This window comes from Canis lupus, chromosome 3 (genome assembly GCF_003254725.2).
Source record: "Canis lupus dingo isolate Sandy chromosome 3, ASM325472v2, whole genome shotgun sequence".
NCBI classification, from domain to species: Eukaryota; Metazoa; Chordata; class Mammalia; order Carnivora; family Canidae; genus Canis; species Canis lupus.
Window position 1 is genome coordinate 57,758,170 of NC_064245.1, and position 23,560 is coordinate 57,781,729.

General features: G+C 51.6%; 1 long non-coding RNA gene across 2 annotated transcripts; it reads right to left on the minus strand.

Moving 5' to 3' along the window:
* Nucleotides 1-12,627: 12,627 nt before the first annotated feature.
* Nucleotides 12,628-23,327, minus strand: LOC112653896 (uncharacterized). Of its 2 annotated transcripts, XR_003132608.3 has the most exons (5): nt 23,106-23,327; nt 20,545-20,735; nt 16,192-16,318; nt 14,349-14,631; nt 12,628-13,566 (listed from the first exon to the last, which is right to left on the minus strand). It is a non-coding gene; the product is annotated as an uncharacterized LOC112653896 (long non-coding RNA). The 2 variants fall into 2 exon arrangements; XR_003132607.3 differs by lacking the exon at nt 20,545-20,735 and having other exon boundaries at nt 12,633-13,566.
* Between the last annotated feature and the right edge of the window lie 233 nt (nt 23,328-23,560).

Genomic DNA, 23,560 nt, shown 5'->3' on the forward strand with positions numbered 1-23,560 from the left:
GCTGGGCTTGTACGACTCTCACAGCACATCCCCCTGCACACCTGCTACACTTCAGGCACTTGGTCAGCTACCTGAGCCTAGTGGCCGGCACGTCAGACAACACAGCTCCAGACCTACCTGTGATTCCACTGCAACCTCCCCCCTGTTCCAGCTTGTTCCCAGCCCCCTCCTACCCAGTCTCTCCTGCCTGTGGCCTGGGAGATGCCCACCTGCAGGTGTAGTAGTACCTGAGCCAGCCTGAGGACTCCCAGGTGGACTAAGCAACCCCACTGTGCAGGAGTGAATGAAGCCCCTCTCTCCACATCCAGAATCAAGTGACCAGGTGTTGGCCACTGGGCTCTGGCATTACTCACTCCCTTCCCCATCAGACATCTTCCAAGCTTCCCTAGTGGTGGTGTCACTGAGTCCAGGGCTCTGATGGCCCTTGGTGGATGCTTCGCCTTTCACCGCACAGACAGGCTCAGCCTCTGCTTCACCCAGGTGCCCTCCAGAGGTCTTGCTCAGAGGCCCCCATCCTCCCTCTAGACTCAACATGCATGTGTTGAGGTCCTAACCCCCCAGTGCAATAGAATGTGACTGCACTTGGAGATAGGGCTTTTACAGGGGGACGAAGGTAAAATCCAATCCAAAAGTGTCCTAAAAATCAGAAGAGGAGATGAGGACATGTAGGCAGTGACTCAAGGATACACACACACACATTCTCGTGGTCTGGGGGGTCGAATGTCTGGCTGGAGGTCTCTCTCCTTGGCACTTCACAAGGGACCCTGGGGTTAGCACAAGGAGGAGGGGCTCTGGCTCCCTTCTCCCCTGTCGACACGGACCTGAATGTGGACTGGGGTCAGGAACAGGAAGACACTGTCTAGCTGAGCAAGCCCCCAGGGGCACTGGGCTTCTGAGACAGGAGCACACTCACCCTGTGAAGGGTCACAGAGGGCACGGGATTCCAAGGGCGCAAGGAAAGCCATGGAACATGGATCAGGGAGAGGCAGGTGAGGACGGGGTTGCGGGTAGGCAGGTGAGCAGGAATAGTGACACGGAAGGTGACAGTGGCAGAGAGGCATCCAGGGGAGGCTGGAGGCTCAGCAGGGCCTCGCCATCTCCCAGGGCCAGTCCCATGTGCTCACTGGCCTGGGTGGGGCAGGGGCTGGGCAGCAGGTGCACGCAGCAGCCCCGCTGACAGGAAGCCTGTCCCCCAGGGGCCCGTGGTCTGCGATGCCACCACCCCAGCTGGACCCAGAGCCGCAGGCCTGGCCACGGCTGCTTTCTCACCATGACCCTGCCGATGCTGGGCTGTGAGCAGTCCCAGGACTCTGACATATGGTTGCTTATTACCCATAATGTCCTTGCTGTTGTGAATTTTCTCCTTTTCATCTTTTTTATGAGTGTTTTAATGGGAAGGTGGGGGAGGGTGCGTCAGGCTGAATCTGGAGATGGTAATTTGAAAGAACATTCCTCTGTGGTGATGAGTTGTAGGAAGAGGAGCGGGGCCTCTCAGCGCCTCCCAGGGAGGGACAGAGGAGGGTTGCCCGCGTCTTGTGGTCCTGGACCTGGAGTAGGAGGAGCGTGGGCTGGCCATGGAGCGTCCCTATTCAAGGCGCAGTAGGAGGGGGACCCACACTCCAACCCACATCACCCAATCACCCTCAACCCAAATGTACGACCAGGGCTGGCTGCGTGGGCATTGGCTGCATGGTGGCACAGAGACACTCAGAAGGACCCCACAGATTGCTCTGCTACTGCCATCTTGAAATTCATAATACTATTTTTAGCAAGGGGCCCCAAATGTTCATTGTCTACCCAGCCTTGCAAATTGTGCAGCCCCCCTAGCATAGGTAACTTGTGGTAAGTGTATGGGAAAGACCTACCATTCTCCTGTGCTGCTCACACAGAGCCCTTCACTCTGACACTCTGGTCCCCAAATGTGGAGGGTTTTCCCCACACTGAGCAGCTCTGCAGCACCCGCGGGGTGTCCTCGTGTCACTCACCTGTCATCCACCAGGAGACAGTGTCACATCCTGCCAGCCAAGGGCCCAGTCCTGCCCAGCTGTCCCTACATCAAATGCAAGTCATGAGGCCAGCCTGTCACCGGTGCTCCTGACCCACGGCCACAGATCGGAGGTTCTCATGTTCCCTTCTCAAGTTCCATTAATTTGCTAGAGTGGCTCTCAGAGCTCAGGAAAGCAGTTTAGTTACTGCTCACAGTTTATTATAAAAGAATATGATAAAGGAGGCAGGTGAACAGCCAGACGGGAGAGGCCTCAGGCGAGGTATGGGGAGGGGTGCGGAGCTTCTGTGCCCTCCAGGGGACCCCTCCCAACACCCCCATGTGTTCACCAGCCCGGAAGCTCCCCGCACCCTCCACTGCTGGGAGTTGTATGGAGGCTTCACCACGTAGGCGTGATCCTTCATTGCAGTCTCTTCCACTCTCCTCTCTGGAGAATGGGGCGTGGGGCTGAAAATTCCAAAGTTGTGAGTGTGACCAGGTCTTTCCCACGACTGGTCCCCCCATCTGGGAGCCTCCCAGTGTCACCTCATTAGGACAAAAGACACTCGTGTCACCTAGGAAGTGACAAGAGATCTAGGAGCACTGTGCTGGGAGCTAAGATCAAGACCATGTATTACAACAAAAGATGCTCCTACTGCTCTTCTTACTGAGGAATCTACAAGGGTTTTAGGAGCTCTGTGCTGGGAGTAGGGATGTAGACCAAATATTCTGTATTATAAATCACGATATCACAACAAAAAATGTTTATCCTTGATTAATATTTTATTGAACACTTCCACATGCCTGTCTGCCAAGCATTATGTTCATGTATTTGGTCTCATCGGCCCTTCTGCCATAAAAGTTACATTTTGTAAACATATCAATTATTTTAAAACACTGTTATTGCATAAATATTAAGGGGCTGCATAATAAAGAATTCAGCCCCTGGAAAGCACCCAGTAATGGCTTACTTTCCTGTTTGCTTTCCACTCTGCATCCAGATACGTAAATAAAATGTACCTACTTGTAACCAGAGGATGGGAACGATATTATATGTCTTCTGTTTCTTTCTTTCCCTACGCCCCCAAGATAAGCCTTCTCCCACACTGTAAGAGTGTGATCACAGTTCTTATTCCGAGGACAACATCCTCTCACAGTGAAATGATTTTACATGATTAAGGCAAAAATGATCCTTTTGTGGGCATGTGTTTTCATTTATTATTTTAACAAAATTTGGAATGCCAACTCTGTGTCATGCCTGAAAGTGATGATGTTGGACACACAGTGATAAGATAGGATCCTGGCCCTCAAAATTCTCCAGGTGGAATTAGAGCTGGGTGAGCATCTTTATTTTGCCTTATTTTAGTGTAGTTCCTAAGCAGAAATTCTGTGAAGAGACTGCCCAGTCGGAGAAGCCAAGCGCTTTAATGGCTGAACGTGCATATTGTCATGTTGCTTTCTGATCCACGGTCCCTCAGGCACTCTGCAAATGTACCTGCTTCCCTGGAACACTGCCAGGATTGGGTATTACCATAAAAAAGCGTCCCCCAATGTAATAGGTGTAAAATTGCAGAGAACTGTTTTAGCTTGCATATGGTTTTTCTAAAGTCCGGCCCCCAGGTCCTGGGAACTGCTTATTTCAGCCTTGACACAGTCTACACAGCAGAACTCCTTTTGCCTCCTCTGTGGAGTTAAAAGATGTAATTCTCCTTGTGCCTTCCTTAGAAAATACTGTGTGACCTAGTGAAATTTTTACAGCCTATAAAACTGTAAAATATCCTTAAGGAAAAATCCTTCTGCTTCCCCCCCAAATTGCATATCCCCAGAACACTAACTCCTTCTTGTCCCTGCCACAAATAGAAGCTGCTCTTATAAGCATCTGCAAACTTTGGGGTTGCTGCCACCTTTGGGGAGCCCCCGCTGCACACCTGGGCCACGGGGGAGCTGGGGAGGCCCACCTGGGCTACAACTTCTTTTTTTTTTTTTTTTTTTTTTAAGATTTACTTATTTATTTGACACAGGTTGAGAGAGAGAGGCAGACACACAGGCAGAGGGAGAAGCAGGCTGCTTGCAGGGAGCCTGATGTGGGACTCGATCCCAGATCTCAGGATCATGACCTGAGGCCGAAGGCAGGCGCCCAACTGCTGAGCCACCCAGGTGTCCCAAGGGCTACAATTTCTTGCTGTTGAGTTGCAAGCCCCTAGGGGCCACCTGGCCTACTATAGATCTGTAGTCGCAGAACTCTGCCCACACCTGCCCAAGCTGAGCCAATTACATCCTCCACTCCTTGAACAGGTGTCCAATGGGTGGGCGTGTGGTTCTAGGCTGGCCAATCACAGTACAGCCCTGAGATTTTTCCAATCTGAGGTGGGAAAGAGCAGCCCCGTAGTCCTCAGTCTATAAAGATGTGAACCTGAACTGCCAGCTGCCTTCTGCCCCCACCCCATTCCCGTCCAGCAGCCAGCAGCAGAGAGAGCCGGCTGGTGCATGCAGAGGGTGAGCAGGATGCCCCCTGGCTGCACTAGTCATTCATCTCTGTCTTCCCCACCCCCACTACCTTTTTCCACACTCTTCCTACATTTTAACCACATGACCTAAAAAAACCCAAACAAACCCATGTTTTGTCTTCTTTGCTCCTTCTTATTACTGTATTTTGTTTGCAGGTAAGAGTCACTCGTTACTCAAAGTCGTGTGGACTTTCCCCTCATCTTGTGCGGTCAGTTGATCTCAGACCATAGGAGGAAAATTCTACAGTTATAAAAACTCAAGTTGAATGGTGGGGCTTGCCTAAAGCCAGTTGTTCAACATGCATGACAAATTCCAAGTGGAGCTCCTGGAGGTGGAAACTCCACATTCCCAGCCAAGCCATCATCTATCCTCCCATCCGAGCCATCAGCTATCCAAATGATCTCTTAGGTTCACAGAGTGTGGAACTGATTGCCAGCATGGAACTCCATTCTATCCCCTTGTGCTTAGATTCCACCAATCAGATGAATGCCACACAATTAGTGGGACTCGAGCAGCGTGCCGCTTCTGTGACATTTCTCTGAAATCAGCCGCTGGAAAATTGAGATGCTAACTGAGAGGTGACAGACAGGTGGGCCAGCAGCCTGGCGAAAGACAGACTGAAACGACGTTATTATCTCATATCAGGAATGAGCATTTGGTGCTGGCATGTATTTTAGGCAAAAGCATCAGGTGCCACAAAGACCGTACGCATCTTTGTCAAAGCCTTCATTTCCTTATTCTCTTGAGTTGCTTGTACTGTTTCCTCACTCCCACCTTCACACGTTACGCAGAAGTATAAATACCAGTTGCCAGGTGGGGATGGCTTCTTTCTGTCTCCAGGCGGTGGGAGCAGGGAGCTTTGCCACCCTCGGGGCCCTTTCACAGCTGGTGGCCAGACCACCTGCCCTCGCCTTGCTGTGCACCTGCTCCTGGCCCCCCTCCTGCTGGGGAGGGGATGCGGATGAATCAGCACCCCAGCGCCGAGGCCTCCATGTAGAACAAGTTTGCAAGGAGACCAAAATACTCCTCCAGGCAGCAGCTCTCATGCCCAGGAACCACTCTCTTCTCTGCGGCTGGGCCTTCTGCAGCAAGGGGTCAGGTTTGGCCAGCCGGGCCTCGAGCATGTGGGGGTGGGGGTGAGGGCTGGCCAGGAGGCTCCCAGACAGCAGGCCATTTGGGTCATTCGTCACTGTGCTGGCTTTATGTACATCCAGGCCGACTCACTGGAGATAGGGGTTGGCATGAGAATAAGAAGGAGTGTGTGGGCTCCACAGTTAGGACCCAGAGAGCCTGGGGCAAAGACCCTGGGGACTTTATGCAAAGTCAGGGTCTCCATTTCCTCACAAGACTCTCATTGGCGGGCCCCCTTTTTGTTCCTCAATGAGATGTTTGAAGGGAGAGGGGCCTGTGCAGTTTTGGAGGATGGCAGAGAAGAAGGGCTTGGGGAGTCCCCACCCCATCCCGTGGAGGGTAGGGCTCCACAATAGGGGGATGGTTAAGTGAAAGATGGCAAACCTACCTGTGTCAGCCTGGGCAGGGTTGGCTGGTGCTAAGAGAAGTCAAGCCATCAGGGCACCTGGGTGACTCAGTGGTTGAACATCTGCCTTTGGCTTAGGTCATGATCCTGGAGTCCTGGGATCAAGTCCCGCATCAGGCTCCCTATAGGGAACCTGCTTCTCCCTCTGCCTGTGTCTCTGCCTCTCTCTGTGTCTCTTATGAATAAATAAATAAAACCTTTGAAAAAAAAGAGTTAAGTCATCATTTGTTTGGAATCATGTACAAAGGACGGCTGTATTTGAGTAGGAACATAATTATTTATTCATTTCACTTTTTTTCTCTACTTTCCAAACCGTCCCTCTTTCTGTTTGCTAGACCTGAAGAGGGCCTTTGCACATGTTTTTCTCAAATTCCAAAATGCTCTTCCCCCAGTGAGTGGGCTGTGTGGCCGGTTCCTGACACCTCACCTCACACAACCTCCCCAGACCCCTAACTGATGACTGTCCCCACACCCTTGCACCCTTGTGTCCATGGATGCACCTTCTGCTAAAACACAAAAACAAAACAGCCCAGAAATTGTGACTCATATTTATTTTAAAATAGGAGTTTAGGAGAGGGAGAGTTGTCTTCCAGCTGGGGCCTTGGGGACATGCCCACATCCAGCAGGGAAATGTAGAGGATCCAATCTTTTTCTTCCTTTACTTTTTCTTTCAGCAGACAGTGGTGATTATTACAGCAGGATCATGTTATCCTTCAGAACTAACATTTTGCAATTCTATAACTTAATGTGGATTATTATTTCCCAGATGAGATATTAATTCTCACAATCTGCTGTTGGTCTGGATTACTTTACGTACCTGTGGCATTGTGGGAAACAGGAAATGTTCACTTCCTAGGTGGCCGAAGCCAAAGTGAGTACCAAGGATGATCTGATAATAAACAGAGGTTCATTCATTCACCAGTAATTACTGAGTATTTCTTCTGGAAGAATTAGTGTTGATCAGAGGGTCAGTCTGTTGTTCTTAGAGTGGTTAAGGCAGGGAGACCGCTGGGACCATAAACAGAACACCAGTGCAACTTGGCAAAGCTTTTGTCCTCAGGGCCACAAGGGAAAGGAACAAGGGACGCTTGGCCGAATAGGGTTAGGAGTCCGGTAAAGGCTAAAGTAGGCTGTATTAGTCCCAGTCCCTGGAAGTGGAGGTCCCCTTCCATGCAGGTGAGAAAGAGTAACAAAAGGGGGTGAAGGGGGACTGGCTCGCTCCATCAAGCAATGTCTGCAGACTGGGGCTCTGGGGCATCCCCACGAGTCCCCGAGTTCCTTCTCCCAAGGGTCAGCTGTAGCAGCCTGCTGGGTGGAGCACCTTCTCCTTCACTTGACACTCTCCTGAAGGCTTGTTTCATCATAGGGAAGGAGAATGGGAATCCAACAGGAACTCGGCATTTACCACATGCCAGGATGGTCATGGGTACAGGTGCTTTGTCCATGAACTCAGCTGCCGCCTCCAGGGAGTCCATAGTCCAGTGGGGGAGACAGTCCACTTCAACTCAGTGTGGCAAGTGACCCAGAGGAGCAGATGGAGGGGTCATGTAGGATGTCGTGGGGGGCCACCAAGCTTCAGGGGTAAGGAGAGTTTCTTAAAGAGGAAGTCATTCGAACCAGGTTCTGAAGGTCAGGTGGGATCTGGAGGTGGGGAGGGGACCAAGGAAAGGGATCAGGGTTTGCAGAGGCCCAGAGTGAAGCAAGAGGCATGTGTACAGGGCCTGGAAGTGGCTCAGGTGGCCGGAACCAGGTGGGCAGGGAGAGAGGGGTGAGATGAGCTGGAACAAGTGGGCAGGAGCTGGCCGGGGAAGGGACTTGCATCCACATGGCCATGGTATCTCTGCCTTTGATCTTGGTGGCGGCATGTGGCTGTGCCCGGTCTGCCTGGGACCCTGGAGCCAGGTGCTAGTGCACCCTGGCACCCTGTGCATTGCAGGGAAAGAACGCTGTTACAAACAGTATTGGGACAAGGAAATAACTGGAATGTGATGGTGGATGAAGTATAATTATATCCTCAGTGGAAAAGTTTTTGAATTTAACATCAGCATGTTGGTTACATGAAAGGACATCCTTATTCTTAGGAAACACACACTATAATATTAAGGGGTAAAGGGACACAATGTCTACAACCTTGGAGAATATGTTTGTGACAAATATGAGGGAAAAAATTAGTATTCCTAAAAAAATTAAAAACACAAAAATAACTCAAAGTAAAAATGATCATATAATAATAATAGAAAACATACATAGAAAGAGGGAAAGATGCTCGACTCTCATAACTAATGATGTGTAAGTTAAAACAAGGAGGTAGCCGAGGAGTCTGGGAACAGAGTGTTGGCACTAGACCCAGAACCAGCGGGACCGCACAGGAGTACAGCCACTCCTGAGGGCAGCGTGTTCCACGCGGGCCGAGACGTTCACTGAGGCAGAGGTGGGGCTCAGAGTGGAGCACTGAGACCGACGTTTGTGGGGTTTGGGTGGGGACTGGGACAGAGACTGGAGTTCACTGAGCGACACTTAGGTGTGGAGTGAAATGTCACACGCAGTTGAACAGTCAGGAACAACCATATGCTGCTAAACCACATGATGTCGTGCGGTGGGGAGAGGATGCCGGTGGCCCCACGAGGGCTTGAGCCTTGCCTGGGGTCAGGCTTCATGTCTCAGGAGGGGACATGTATTACTGAATTGCTAGTGTAACTAGGGAATGCATGTGTAATTAAGAATTTCGCATGTAATTAAACATTAATTTAAAAATGCAGGCAGCAGTCTTAACTGCTGATCCTCAAGATCATTTATAAATCAGTGTCTTTTCTGTGTGTTAGTTAATAAATCTACTACTGAATCGTGGGCCCCTCCTGCCATTCTGGCTTCTGTTCTCACTCTTCCCTGGCACCTCTGGGCTTTCTATTTAAATCTGTAATAGTGTGACCTGGAAATGAGATCCAAGAGAGGACAAAGAAAAATGCTTCTGAATTTGGGCAATGTGGCAATTCACCTTTTCCCCGTTCAGATGAGTGCCTGAGAATGTCTTCTGTCTCCGTATTGCACGGGAGTTGGTGAGCAACAGTGAGTGCATTGGTGCTGGAGTCTGAGCACCTGCATATTTGGCAGCTCTGTTCCTGGGAGGATGCTGTAAAATAATGATATTTCCGTTTTCCCAAGCCCGATGGCTAGAAGATTCGAGTGTCGTGCAAGACCTCAAAGTATCTAGGATGGGTGTCTTGCCACATACAATCCCTGGTGGACATAAAGTATCTCCAGAAATCCTATCTACACCGTGGAATGTGAGAATTCGGAGGGAACTCACTGACTCTCAAGTGAAGTCACCTCATGCTGTTTATTGTTACTGTTTATTTGTATGTTTGCTTTTTAAAGATTTTATTTATTCATGAGAGAGGCAGAGACACAGGCAGACGAAGAAACAGGCTCCCTGTAGGGAGCCCAATGTGGGACTCGATACCAGGGCCCCAGGATTATGACCTGAGCGGAAGGCAGACAGTCAACCGCTGAGCCACCCAGGTGCCCTATTTGTTTTGAATAGAGAAACTGAGTTCCAGAGGAGGGAGGTGAATTCTCAAGGTCGTGGGGGTATCTGGGCATGGTTTGCCGCCCTTCTGAATGACAAAAGCTGCTGATAACACCATTGTAAGAGCTGGTCCAAGCCTGACCTGCTTAACCTTGTCATATAAAAAAACTGTGAAGTCCTAAAGCCAGGTCCAGAATGAGAGTCGCACGGTGCAGGTGTGAGAGGCACAGCACGAGGTCGGGGCTGGGGCTACACAGCGTGAGTGGACGCAGGGTCGGGGTTGCAGTTGCCCACTTGGTGTGAGAGCGCAGACCGTATGGTCGGGGAGTTGACGGGCCGAGTTCTGACACTTACGGACATGGTCTGACTGTTCACTCACTCACGTTCGTTCACCTTTGGGTTCCTGGCATGCAGGAGGTGGTAACACCAGGTCATGGCCAATCCTGGGTGGGCTGCAGGAAAGCAAGCGGGTGGGAAGAGGACCACCGCCCACCTGCAGGGCTCCTCCAGGACAGGTAGGACGACTCAGTCAGAGGACCTAGCATCTAAGGTTTGATGGTTAGAGCTCATTATAGTGTAGACTCCACTAGAACACAGACTTGAAATCCTGCTTCACTCATAGCAGACATTCAGACTGTCATTGACTTTGTTGTATGACCTTGAGCCAAATCCTGCCTCTCTCTGAGGCTCCGCGGAGAAAATGGGATCGGAGGTCGATCCCACTGTGACCGCATTAGAGAGACTCAGCTCAAATTGAGAGGGGAGGGCGCGTCTGCTCTGCAGGGATCAGGGGGCCTGGAGCACCGTCTGGCCTGCCTGACGCATACTCTGTGAAGGCCGTTGGCAAACATGCAGGAAACCAACCAGGATGGGAAGAGAAACCCTGCTAGTCGGGGTTCTTCAGCGAAATAGAACCTGTAGGATAGAGATATTGATGTTTATATTTATGATATAAAAAAGAAATTTCTCATAAGGGATTATTTCGTGGGTTTATGGCAGTGAGGACATCCCACGTGCACAGCCAGGAAGCTGGACAGCCAGGAAAACTGCCACTCGCTGCCAGTTCTGGTCTGAAGGTCAGCAGCCCTGACCCAAGAAAAGTAGATTCAGTGGGGTCCAAGGGTGGGAGACCTGTGTCCCAGCGGGCGGGCAGGAGTAGCCAGGCCTTCACTCCATCTGCCGAATCACATGTTTATCCCACCCAAAAACACCCTCCTGGACGCACACAGGGTCACAGCCAACCAATCGTCTGAGCACCCCATGCCCAGTCAAGGTGACACATAAGATTAACTGCTGCAGGAACCAGAAGCTGCCTTCCTGAGTGACAGCTACGGACGTCTCATTTATAGCTATGGGACTTGTTCTGTGGGACCATTCTGTGCACACGGTAGGGACCCAGGGTCTGAGGCAACAGGGGAGAGAACCTTCCAGCATGCAGGGTGGCCGGGGCTGTGGGCTCTGGCTCACTGCAGATGAGTGACCCTCACTCTGGACGCTGTCAGACACAGGGATGGGATGGAGCACCTGATCTGAGGCTTCTTCCAAGTGCGTGGGTCTTTGGTTCTGTGGCTGTGGAAACGCTCCCAAATGTAGGCGGTGTGACCACTGGGAGCCACACAGGACCAAGTTCATAGACACCCTGTCCATGCCAGAGCATCCCAGTCCTGTGTTCCACCCACCAGAGTGCTTGTGCAAGGATAGTCTCTCTCAATAACCATCAGGGGCTCCCATCACCCAGCAAATGACACTCAAACTCATTGGGCCAATATACAAGGCCTTCATCACCCACAGTCCACACCATCCTCACAGCCTGGCTCCCTATGACCACCCACAGCAGACACTGTGATGCCACAGGATGTGCCTCCAATTCTCAGGTCCTGTCCCTGGGATCCCAGATGCATGCAGAACCTTGAACTGAAAAGTCAAATCTGAAGAAGTCCCATTGCTTATGTATCATTTCAGTTCCTTGTACGATGTTCCCGCAGCTGATCTCATGAAGACAAGCATGGGTCCCTATGCATGGAAGTGTCACCTGAGAGCAAGGTGACGTTGTCTGGCTGAGTTTTGGATGCAGTAGAGGGCGAGATCTAAGAGGCACAGGCTCCAGGAGATCCAGAGGCCCCACCAGCTGCCGATGCGTATACTGGAATGACAGGCTCACACCCCCATGACCATGAGCACACAGAATTTCTCTCAGCCTGGAGCCGGCCAATTCCACACACCAGCCATCCAGGCAAAGTCAAGCTCATTGAAATTCACTGTGATCCTATCTGTCTAAGAGTTAAAACCACATCAGTTGGGGATGTGTTGACAATTCATTTGGGTTCCTTTGCATTGGCTTCCAGAACAAATCGATGGCGGATACAAGGGAAGTCTTTAACCTGGTTGAACGAGGTACACAGAGACAGTTTCTGAGTCCCCTTCGACCCACTCTGGCCTCTGTGCTGTGAGGACAAGGAGGGATTGTGTGACACACAGATCATCTCATCGATTTCCTTCAAAACACGGCCTGGTTTCCATCACATGGGGCCGTGCAGCATCTCGTCTCCGGCAGGAACAGCACAATAAATGAATCTGGTTTATAGGCCGAATTTCTTTGTGTGCTGACTACTGTCTTGCTGCCTCCTGTGTGGGGGACGTGTAAGGCTCTGCAGAAAGATGACTCGAGAGACCTTGAGGAGGCCTCTGGGCTCACAGAGTCTGATTTGAACGTGTGGTAGGATGGGTTGTCTCAGTCCCATTGGTAAGGACAAGGCCAATGGCAGGAATTCAGATCTGAGGATTTGGAGAACAACCTTGCAAACATTGGGTGAGGATATGGATGGAATCTTTAAGGACCAGATAGTCACATCAGCTAGGATGCAGAAGATTAGTGGGGAGGCCCCGAGACACAGGTTTAGGTTCACATCACAGCCCTGCTCCCCACAAGCAGTGTCCTCTCAGCCTGCAGACCCCTCCTGCCCACAGCCCAATGAGACGGCGCATCCCCCAGGGTGTGGGAGGACCACAGGATCACCAGGACCAGCCGCTGGGCGCCTGCTGCAGGTGCTTGGCGAGCACCAGGAACACGGGGTTTACACGAGTGCACAGGCAGTCTGTGAGAGCAGCAAACTCCAGGGCCTGGGCTTGGGGCCCTTTGCAAGCGAGGCATCCCAAGGACAGTTACGGGAGTGATTGATTAACTCTAAGCACTACCATTCATTATGGAGGCCAGGAGAGAAGGTGTGACTGTGACAGATCGCTTGGTTTTCTTTTTTGTCTTTACATGAACACGTTTGTTAGTACAAGAGGAGGGAAAAAACACACCAAAGCAGTGTTGGTGTCAGAGAGGACATTTTACTGACTCGGTGACTTACTTCTGTGTGACCATCTCGTTCAGAATGGGACTGAAGCGGGGGAAGGACTGGCCTCCTGGGACAGGACGGGCAGGAGCATGGCCGGGTGGCCTCAGGAAGTGACCCCAGGGTTCTACCCCCACCCCAGCCCTCAGACCCCATTCTGTCACCCTTGACCGTGTCTCATGGGAAGATGGGGGGAAAAGAGGGACAGGGGGAAATAGACTACAAATGAAAGTCTATTTCCTTTGACAGTGGCCCTGGTGCAGCCTGGTTAAGAACTTTGGCTTCAGAGTCAGATCTGGATTTATCCCAAAATGAAGTCCAGTTCAAAGGTGTTGCCCATGTGACTTCAGATGCACTTAGTAATATCTCCTGGCCTCCGTGTCTGCATCTGTGAACTGAGTACAATGCCACCTGCTTCCTGAGGGTGAGTGAGAGCCCAGGGAGGGGCATCCTCTGTGTCTGTCTGATGGTAGGTGTTCTTTGGCGTCTCTGTTCTCATCTCCCCTGAATTGTACTGAAGGCAGGAAAATTGCTGTGTTCTCAGCATCCAGAACCCCGCCTATGGCATAGCTGGCACTTCATAAAAATCGTTGGAGTGAGTAGCAGTGCAAACACAGGGGTTAGCCCGGTGTCCTCACAGCACGATCCCGAGGTACACCGGCTTTCAAGTCTGTGAACAGGAGGAGGAAACTGTGTTGAGATCTGAGAAGCTTTGGAAGGTGACACAGTAGAACAGACACGAGCAAGAGTTCCGATTCCAGAATGTTGTGGTTTTAAACCCCATGAATCCTACTGTATAATCACAGACAGGCTATGTGACCCCTCCGTGCCCCTGTCACTGTAGAAGAAGCTGGCGGTAATCACCGTACCCACTTCAGAGACGGGCACGCCTATGATCTTGGACCCGTGCTCTGCTCATTGTGGGAGCCTGCTGTGATTAGCTGGCCCTTGTGGGAAGGGTGGGGGAGCGTGGGGGGAGGGGAGGGATGTGGTGAGGCCAGATCATCAGATCCCAGGTGTTTTAACTGAGTGGAAGGTCGGTGCCTGCCAACTGGAGTTATAAGATGGGAGACCAAGGGCCTGGGCTGTTTCAGGCCTGTGTGTCCCATCCTGGGCTGAGGCTCGCTGTGGCCCACTCACTGCAAGGAGGGGAGGGGGAGGGCAGGAATGGTGGGGGAAGAGGAGGTTGGGGAGGGGAAGTCGGGGGAGGGGAAGATGGGAAGGAGACTGGGAGATGAAGGTGGAGGAGGTGGTGGTGGGAGGGGGGGAGAAGGTGCGGGAGGGGAAGGTGGATGGGGGATGCTTCCCTGTGGCCGTGGCCTCTCTAAGGCATGGTGTCTCACACCCTGGGCGCAGAGAGGTGACTCTCACTCCTAAGAAGTGCATATCGAAGGGCCCTGGTCACCTACACCCCACCCCGTGCAGGACAACATCTGAGCCCCGATCACCGACCCAGTGCACATGCCAGTGGTTAATGACATGTTCCGTGTGTGCCTGTCCTGACAGCTCGCAGCCAGCGCTGGTGTGTGAAGGCGCATGGCTCTGCCCCAGCAGCTCGCACAGGCCCTGGCACGGCGGATGGACGCCGCGATGTCTGCAGAGTGCATGAAGCACATCAGTTTCACAGGCAAACAAGAGAAGTCGAAGCATGCGACGTGTTTGGCTGAATCATACTCCCTGTCCCGAGAACGCACATCCCCTCCTCTCTCTCTGTCTCTAATCCGATCCTCACCACCTGCATTTTAGGAACAAAAACATGGAGATGTGACTCTATGCACCTGGGTCTCCCTTGCAGGCTCAGATATGCAGAGAACAGACGCACTTTGGGCCAGGACCCCCCCCCCCGCCCCCCGTGGAAGAGCCACACTGGTGACCGGTAGGTGCGTGGAGCGTCCTTGTGCCCGGGGGTCTGGAGCCACGTGAAGGGGCAACCATAGCCCACGAGCTTCCAGAGGCTGTCATGTGGCTCGCAGCCCGCCTGACTCAGTGCGCCTGCTCTGCAGACAGGGGTGCATTCCAGAGGGACGTGTTTGCATCCCAGCCATGTGTCCAGGGTGCATGCACACACTCACGCTCACCTTAGCCATGCTCACACTGCCTCCCACCCTCAAACTCAAACACACATGTTCAATCACACACAAACTCACACCTCGCATGTACTCACAGTCATACACATATACACAAATCTACACTCACATATGTCTCTCCCATTCATACACATGCACACACGCACATACTCACACCCCCCTTACCTACATGCCCACAGTCCTGCCCAGACTCGCAAATGCACACACACACACACACACACACACACACACACACACAGCCCTCCTGGCCAAAGTGATGAAGAGGAGAACAGTCTCCTTAACTCTTCAGGAGGCAGTGGTCTGGCCTCTGGCGTCCAACTTGTGTCGGGGCCCTGATTCCACTTGGGGTCTCAGCACCTCTGGCCTTGATGCTAGTGCCGCTGGTCCAGCACACCCACTGGATCCTCGGGGCCCTGGGGACCCCTGGCTGGCCTGACTCACCCTGCCATCTATAAATAGAACTGCAAAGAGCATCTGCCTGTCAGGTGATGGTGAGGAGGCCCTGAGCAGTGCGTGCCAGCTGGTCCGATGTAACGAGGGTTTGGTGCTCATAATCTCCTGTGTGACCTTAGAATCTTGTCCTCCTCAGAATCCCAGCTTCTACCCTCCTTGTGACCCTTTCCCAGTCCCCACACTCAGAAATTCTTCTGGAAGGCGCTAGAAAACCTGCTTCTCCACACCTCTCCCATGTCCCCAGCCCTGATTGGTGTGGAGCCTTGCCCACGGCCACCTCAGGCCTTCAAGCAGGGGCGCTGCATGACCAGGGTGTTCCTGGCAATTGTCCTGCTGGGGAGTCATCTCAGAAATGAGGGTGGAGACACGTGTACCCCCAATTCTGGCCCTTGTCCCCTGAAGCAGCATCTGTGTGAAACACACTTTCCTCCAGGCACTGTGCCAGTCACTTCACCATTTTAATGGTTCCAACGAGCCTAAGAAGGAATTGTTTCCATTTCACAGATGTGTCATTGAAGTAGCAGTGACTTTCTCACAGTGAGGCCCATTTTGAGTTGAATTCCACTGAGAAGAGTTTCCTTGCTGACTGCCCAGCCCCACCAGCCCCCACCTGCTGCATCTACTGTGCACGCATCTGGATAGCCAGGGTCGGAGGAGACCCAGTTTCTGGAAATGAGAAAAGATAGAATCTTCCACAAGTGCCCTGTCTGGAAAGGGGGGTGGATTCAGGTGTGTGCAGAAGGGTCTTTTCATACCTGTCCTGGGGGGGCGGGGGGCGGTGCAGGGAGACCAGACTTTCACACTGAATTTCTTCCAACCCTTCCACCTGAGACGTGGCTCTGCATTTTGTGGTCCCAGTGAATGTCATCATTCAGCAGGCTCCTGCGAAGAAAGCAAATTGACTTCAAGGAAATTGTTCTTTGCTTATGAATCAGACATTGCTTTGACTTTCTCTGAGGAAACAGACTTTTGATGCCATAAAAATTGTATAAAAGTTGCAGCAGTTCACCTCGTGAAGCTGGGCTTGCCTCTGAGAAGTTTGAGTGGCTCCCAAGACAGATAGGTCTTCAGATGTAGATGAAATCAGAGGCAAAAAGCCTTGTAGGGGGAGCCCCGACCCAGCAGAGAGGAGCCCATGGCCAAGTCCCACCTGTTGTTTGCCTTTGTAAAACGAGGGTGGCAGTGGCCTCTTTTCGTCACTCCTGAAGACACAGGAAAATACTCTGAAGCCGCCTTAAAACATGTTTTTTGAATAGTAATGCCTTCATATCATTCATCCTTCAGAAAGGATCAAAGGACACGTGGTGAAAACCGCCTCATCCAATTTCCCAGCCCCAAACCCAGCCCTCAGCAAAGGGGGCCACTGTCAGCAGCTGCCCCCCACAAACAGGCTTCACACATGTGGATGGCAATAGGACAGTATGTTCTCTTCTTACTTCTTGTGTCTACACTGCACACAATTTCCACACTTCGCTTCTCCACTAAAAACACAGCTGTTAAAAACTCCAAGTGATGCACAACCATGAGGAGTTACTATTATAGTTTTAAAATATTACTTTAATAATGTAAAAGGGTTAAGTATGAAGATGAAACTCGTTTTTCTGAGCATTTGGAGAGGGAAGCAGAGTACATTACAGTGCAGCTGCCTTAAGGAACCGTGGGTCACCGAAACCCTGAGGCTGGTCCGTGTTCCTATGTTCCTGTGTTTCTCTACGATTCATTCAAACCCTCTCTGGGCCATAATCAACTAACTGCAGGCACACTTCACACGGGAAGGAAGCTTTCCTGGCCACGGAGACGCAGAGAAGGCTGCCCTGTGCTGGCTGCGCCTCCCGCAGGGGGAGGGGATCCCTGCGTTCCCTCCTCCACAGTCTCCCCCACAACTATCCATTGTAGGCTTGTCTGTCTACACACGGTTGTGTTTCTTCATTTGTTTCCCATGTTTCTCGTTGTGTCTCTCCAAGCTGGTGGACACCTGGGACAACCGTCCCTCCTGGTCCCTCCTTATTGATTCTGTGGCAGATTGACTCCAAGGAGGGCAGAGGCACCAAGACAAAGCTGGGTTCCCATCTGGGACCCAGGAAGAGAGTCCCCAGTTTTCGCAGGGCCTCCTGCAGGGTGGGAGGCAAGGTGGGTCCTCCGAAGCGGCCAGAGCCCCTCTCCTCTCCTGGGTGTTCAGCTCTGAGCTCTCCAGGCAGAGCATGGAGTGTGCCCTGGTGTCCTGTGAGGCGGGCCAGCTCCCAGGGCAGGCCCAGGAGGCAGGCCAGGCTCTGTGCCTCTCTCAGGGTCACAGATGAACACAGTCCCCCTGCATGGTGCTGTGCTGCCCTGGGGCCCCTCCGGGGCTGCTGGCCGACAGCGTCAGGGGAGCTGCTCCCTGCAATTGCCTTCAGCTGAAGAAAGTCCCCCACACGTCGCTGACCCCCAGAGGCCAGCTACCCCTGGACACTGTTCCCAGCAGAGGCAGAAAGGCCCACGCCCTTGCCTCCAGGGGGAACAGCAACTCTGGGGGCCCCCAGAGGGACGCTTCTTCCCCCTGCAGGCTGCTGACCAGCACACTCTCCCCGGGGACCCGTGAGAACGAATCTCTGCCCATCACCTGTCTCCCGCAGAACCTGACCCGAGCCACTTTTTCTTTTCTTTCTTTTCTTTTCTTTTCTTTTCTTTTCTTTTCTTTTCTTTTCTTTTCTTTTCTTTTCTTTTCTTTTCTTTTCTTTTCTTTCTTTTCTTTTCTTTCTTTTCTTTTCTCTTTTCTTTTTTTTTCTTTCCTTTCCTTTCCTTTCCTTTCCTTTCCTTTCCTTTCCTTCTTTCCTTTTCTTTTCTTTTTATAAATTTATTTTTTTATTGGTGTTCAATTTGCCAAGCCACCTTTTCAATAGCAAAATCTCATCTTTGCGAATGTGGGGAGACCGGAACAACAGTGCAAACATGAATGTAGATGGTGCTGTGCTGTGTTTATGTAAAGGCTTATTACCATCATTATATGTATTGTTTCTAAAGATCTTATTTTATGCTGTTCTTCATTACAACTGAGAATTTCCAGCTAATTTATAGGAGTTTATCTGCAGGCATTTGTAAGTTCACTGAGCATTCCAAACCCACATTAATAACATCTTTTCTATAGTAGGAAACATTTCCTTTACACAGCATTGTATTCTTTTTTACCTTTAATACAAATATCAAGAAATACTCCATTTTTTCCCACAAATATCCCCTGAGGGCCTCTGGGCTCAGCCCTGGTCCGGGTGCTGAAGATGCAGCACTTACAGGGATTTCAGTGAAATAATTAAATCCACCCAACGAATGAAGACAAGCTCCTTCATGCCTTCTGACGTGAACCACAGGGAGGGATTTTGGCGAGGAGGTTGGGAGGACCACTCTGGGTTGGTGACATGATGATAAGGAGAATATTCCTGTCAAGCAAGCAGCAGGTGCCAGGGGCCTGAGTGGAAATGGGTGTGGTGTGCTTGGGACAGCAAGGTGGCTGGGGCTCAGCGGGAGGTGAGTGTGGCAGGGGGAGCACGGGGGGGTGGGGGGGTGGGCGGGGATAGAGCGGGGAGCCACAGACCCAGCAGGTTCTAGACCATGTGCCGTGGGAGCTGGAGAACATGACATAATCAGATTTCATCTGGTTCGGTGGATGCCTTCGCTTGCTTATGGAGAATGAACTCGAGGATGAGATGCCAGAGAGAAGGGTATGGAGTTAGTAAGGTGGGAGGTGGTGGACACACAGGAGGGGCCTAATGTGGATCAGCAGGGGGCGGGGGATGCCGGGTAAATGCAGACAGCCAGGGAAGGGGAGGGGGAGGGCCCCGCCTACTCTTAGCCGGAGAGCTGGTAATGCAGCTAGCTGAGGACAGCACGACCAAGCTTGCCATGTGTGGCTGCGTGAATGTGTGGTACTGTCACTCATGCCACGGCGGTGTCAGCCGGTCATCGGGACCTGTGGCCGGGATGTCGGAGAAGGGACGGGCTGTGAGGATCCAAGCAGGGGCCCTCGGCCCACAGATGGTATCTGAGCCGACATCCTGCAGGTGCTGATCCCAGGAAACCACAGATAGAAGGAGGAGGGCCTTGGAAGGGAGGCAGAGGTGGAGGCCAGCGAGGAGGAGAGAGGCCAGCAGAGGAGGGGGTCTGAAGGAGGATGGGCCACCCGTGTCGCATGCTGCTGCGGGGTTGGTGACACGGACACAGAGTAAGGGCCACAGGTTTAGCGGAACCACAGTCCCCAAGACCTCAGGGGGACGGTCTTGGAGTAGTTATGTAAGGAGAGATGGGCCGAAGCTGCTCCCTCACAGCCCAGAACGTTCCTCCAAGCAGAATCCCGGGGTGACCTTCTTGCTGACCTCACATTTGTGGATGCCCCGGGTATAATAAGCCTGGAAACAATTTCACCTTCTTCATGTTCTGCCCGATGTCCTGCGTGTTTACTGGGGAAGAGCAGGTCTGGCGCGGGTTCCTCTGTCGTGGCTGCAGGCACGTTTACGTCTCGTTTATAACATGCACTCGTATTTAGCAAAGTTGGTCCAAGCGTGATGCCAGGCTTAGAAAAACCCTTTACGTTTACATATATTTCCTGCCAGCACCTTCACGGTTTCATGGTTTTTAACATTGAGCCCTTCAGCCCACGTAGACTTATTTTGGTGAAAGATGTAAAGCATGAGTAAACGTTTCGAAAATGATAAGCCGGCTTACTAAATAACGCACCCCTTCCTTAGAGGCACAAGTTGCCTCCCCTGTATATCTAGATCTTCATACAACTGCACCTGTATCTTGATTCTTTCTTTAGTTCAACTACATTGTCCGTTGCTGAAACCACACATGAAAATTACCCTGAGCTCCAAATACTGACTTCTAGACCAATTGCTAAAACACACGCTGTAGAAAGACTCTTCCAGAACAGCAGTAACATGGGGCCTGGGGACAATGAGCATTGGCTTACCTCTCCATTTTGCTGCTCACTCCCTGCTCAACCCTGAGCGAGCACAGCCTGTGAGCCTCAGTTTCCTTGATGGTAAGATGGGGGCAGTGGCCTCCCCTGATTTCTGATCCTCCCCTAAACTCTGCATTCCACCAGGAAGGGGCAGTAGGCCCTGAAATAGCCTTACCTGTTCATGTCTCTGCATGCCAGCCACGCTGTTTCCTCAGCTCTGAATAGTGTTCTCATGTCCTCTTTCCATTGGACATCCATCTTCACGCACAGAGGAGACCCCAGGGGCACCTCCTCCCGAAACTTCCCCATACCCAGGTTACCAGCCATCCTCTCATATGCTCTCCTGGCAGCCTATACGCACAATTCCTGGGGACGTATGTATTTACATGTTCGGCCCAGCGGCTGACTCAAATCCCCTGGGAATGGACGCTGGGTTTGCTACTATTCTTTGATCACCAGAATTAACACCCAGCAGGTGCTTAGTAGGTGTTGGTCAAATGCATGGGTGGATGAATGGATGCTGACGTAGGGCTGAGAGTCCAGCCGGTCACCCATTGTCCTCTGCCCTTAGAAAGCACACCCCAGGAAAGACTTCACCTTAGTGGCCAATTCCTTACATTCTCTCTTGCCTCCTAATGACAGCATCCTGATGTCAGAACCCCCTCTCTCTATGGGACTGCTGTCGCCAACGCTAGATCCCTAAAAACCTCTCCACAGCTTCTCAAAAAGCTGTCTCCTTCTTTCTCAGTGGATCTATGTTCCTGGCTTTCTCTCTGGGTTCTGAGCTCCCATGGCAGGTTTTTGTAACCTCAGGACATGACATTAGACCACAAGGCTGGTCCCCCACTGGTCTGCCAACCTACAGAATAACCATGGGCTTCCTGCCTCTCCAGGGCCGACCAGGGGGGCCAAAACGTTTGCCTGTGCTAGCCCCCTGAGCTGGAGGAAGGCAATTAAGTTTGTTGAATAATTATTATGAGCCTGGAGCTTTGTATGTGGATTTGGATTTAATTCTCTCAAAACCTCTTAAGACCAGGGTGACTATTTCCATTCCCAGAAACCCCAAGGACCTGAAAGTTGTTCCAACTGAAATGGAACTTGTGGGATTTAGTCACAGCCCAAAGACCCATCCTCCTTCCACATCTTCCCTTGATGCCTCTGGTCTTGCCTTCCTGGGTGAATGCTGTCACGTGGTCATCACTGCCCTGTGGTGGGCTGCATCCAGCCCCCGGAATTAGACTTCTGGTGGAAATCCATTTGAGTGGCTCTATCTGGGCACCAGTCATGCAGGTCTCCCCCAGTTCAAAGTCCATCCCAACACTCCTTGGAGTTTGGAGTCAGAATCCCTGGGCCCACCCAGATTTGAGTTTGAGTCCCGCCTGTGTTGCATACGAGCTAGACGATTCTCAGTGTCTCCGGCCAGGCTAATAATCCCTCCTCATCCCTCTCGGGGCCAGCCAATTCCTAGAGAGAGCACAAGACTCAGGCTCCGGAGTGTACTTTTTAAATGCAAACCAACCATTCCAGAGCCCACACTCCAGCATCATGTTTTAGGAGACGTTCACACTCCCAGCTATTCCGCACCTGCCCGCAGCCAGGGACTGTGTTCTAATGCAGATGTCCTGAGGTTAAGAATCCAGGAGGAGAGCTCAGGGACCATAGAGAAATTAGGCAATCAGTGCTAAACCTCCTTACCCACCCAGCCTCTCCTGCTGCTTCCCCTGGAAGCCACCATAAAGGCTCCTGCCCACACAGTTCCATCCACCTCCTGCCAGAGCCAGGTTCCCCTGTGTCCCCCTCTGTGGTGCTCTTGGGAGTGGTCTTTCCAGGGGCAATCTTCCCCTTATCTGTTGGCCTTGCTGGAACTGATTTTTTTTTCCTGCAAATACACTATTTTGATCCATGCTTTAAATCCAAGATTCAAGATACCAGCTGTATAATCCTTGGTACATTTCGCTGAGGCTCCTCTTGATCATATGGGGACAGGAACAATTTCTACCTCTTCAGGTCATTGTGGGGAACAAGCAGTAGGTTCCTGGCACATGCTAAGTGCCGAAGGAGAGTGATTACCTATGTGATCATCGCAGATGTACCTCAGCGCTCACCAAGTACTCACCATGGCGCAGCGCAAAAGTCAGGGCTTGACAGGGCACAGAGTGGGGCAACGACAAGCAATTAAGAGCCTTCTCCACCTACTTCCCTGATCATCCAAACACAAACTGGGCTCTGAAGAACTATGGGCTTGCTCAGGGGAGGCCATGAGTGAAACTTTGTTAACCTTAGTAACTGAAAAAGCAGTTGTGCTGGATGGACAGCGGTACCAGAGCAGCACAGCCACAGAACACACTGCCACGAAGATGGCTGGAAAACAAGGGGCCAGGAGATGGCAGTGGACCTTGCTATCAAAGTAGAGCTCCAGTGACAAATAGCAGTGAGCCATGGTTGCTAGGGAGTGATGTCAATGCAAGGCAAAGGATCAAAAGCCAGGAGTCAAGGGATGGTTATGGGTCAGTGTTACACCAGCGATATTAGGTGCCTGCCATACGCCAGTCTTGATTCTGTAAAGGCTGGGTCTTCCAAATAAAGCAGTGATAGAAGTATGGATGTGCTGGGGAACAGGTCTTGACCTCATAGAGAAGGTGTATGAGGTCAGTGGTTCTCAAACTTAAGCATGCATTAGAACCACCTGGAAGACCAGTTAAATCACACATTACTGGACCTGCAACCTTCACTTACCTCCAACATTTTCTGATTCAGTAGATCTGGGGTGGGGCGTATCTAACATGCTCCTACACTAACTAGCACTCCACCCGGAAGACCAGTTAAATCACACATTACTGGACCTGATGGCCTTGCCCCTGCCCAGCCCAGCCACCTCTCCTGTCCTGTTGCAACTCCTTCTGGGTCAGTCCCCCATGCTTCCACCCCTTCTTCCCTTCAGCCCATTCTTTGCATCATAGCCAGAGTGATCTTAAAAGTATGAATTGGATTATGGATTATGTCATCTCCCTGCTTTGTGACATAATCCAATGGCTTTGTGATATATTTTGAAACATTTGCAAATGTTGGAGAGGATATGGAGAAAGGGGAACTCTCTTGCACTGTTGGTGGGAATGCAAGCTGGTGCAGCCACTCTGGAAAACTGTGTGGAGGGTCCTCAAAGAGTTAAAAATAGAGCTGCCCTACGACCC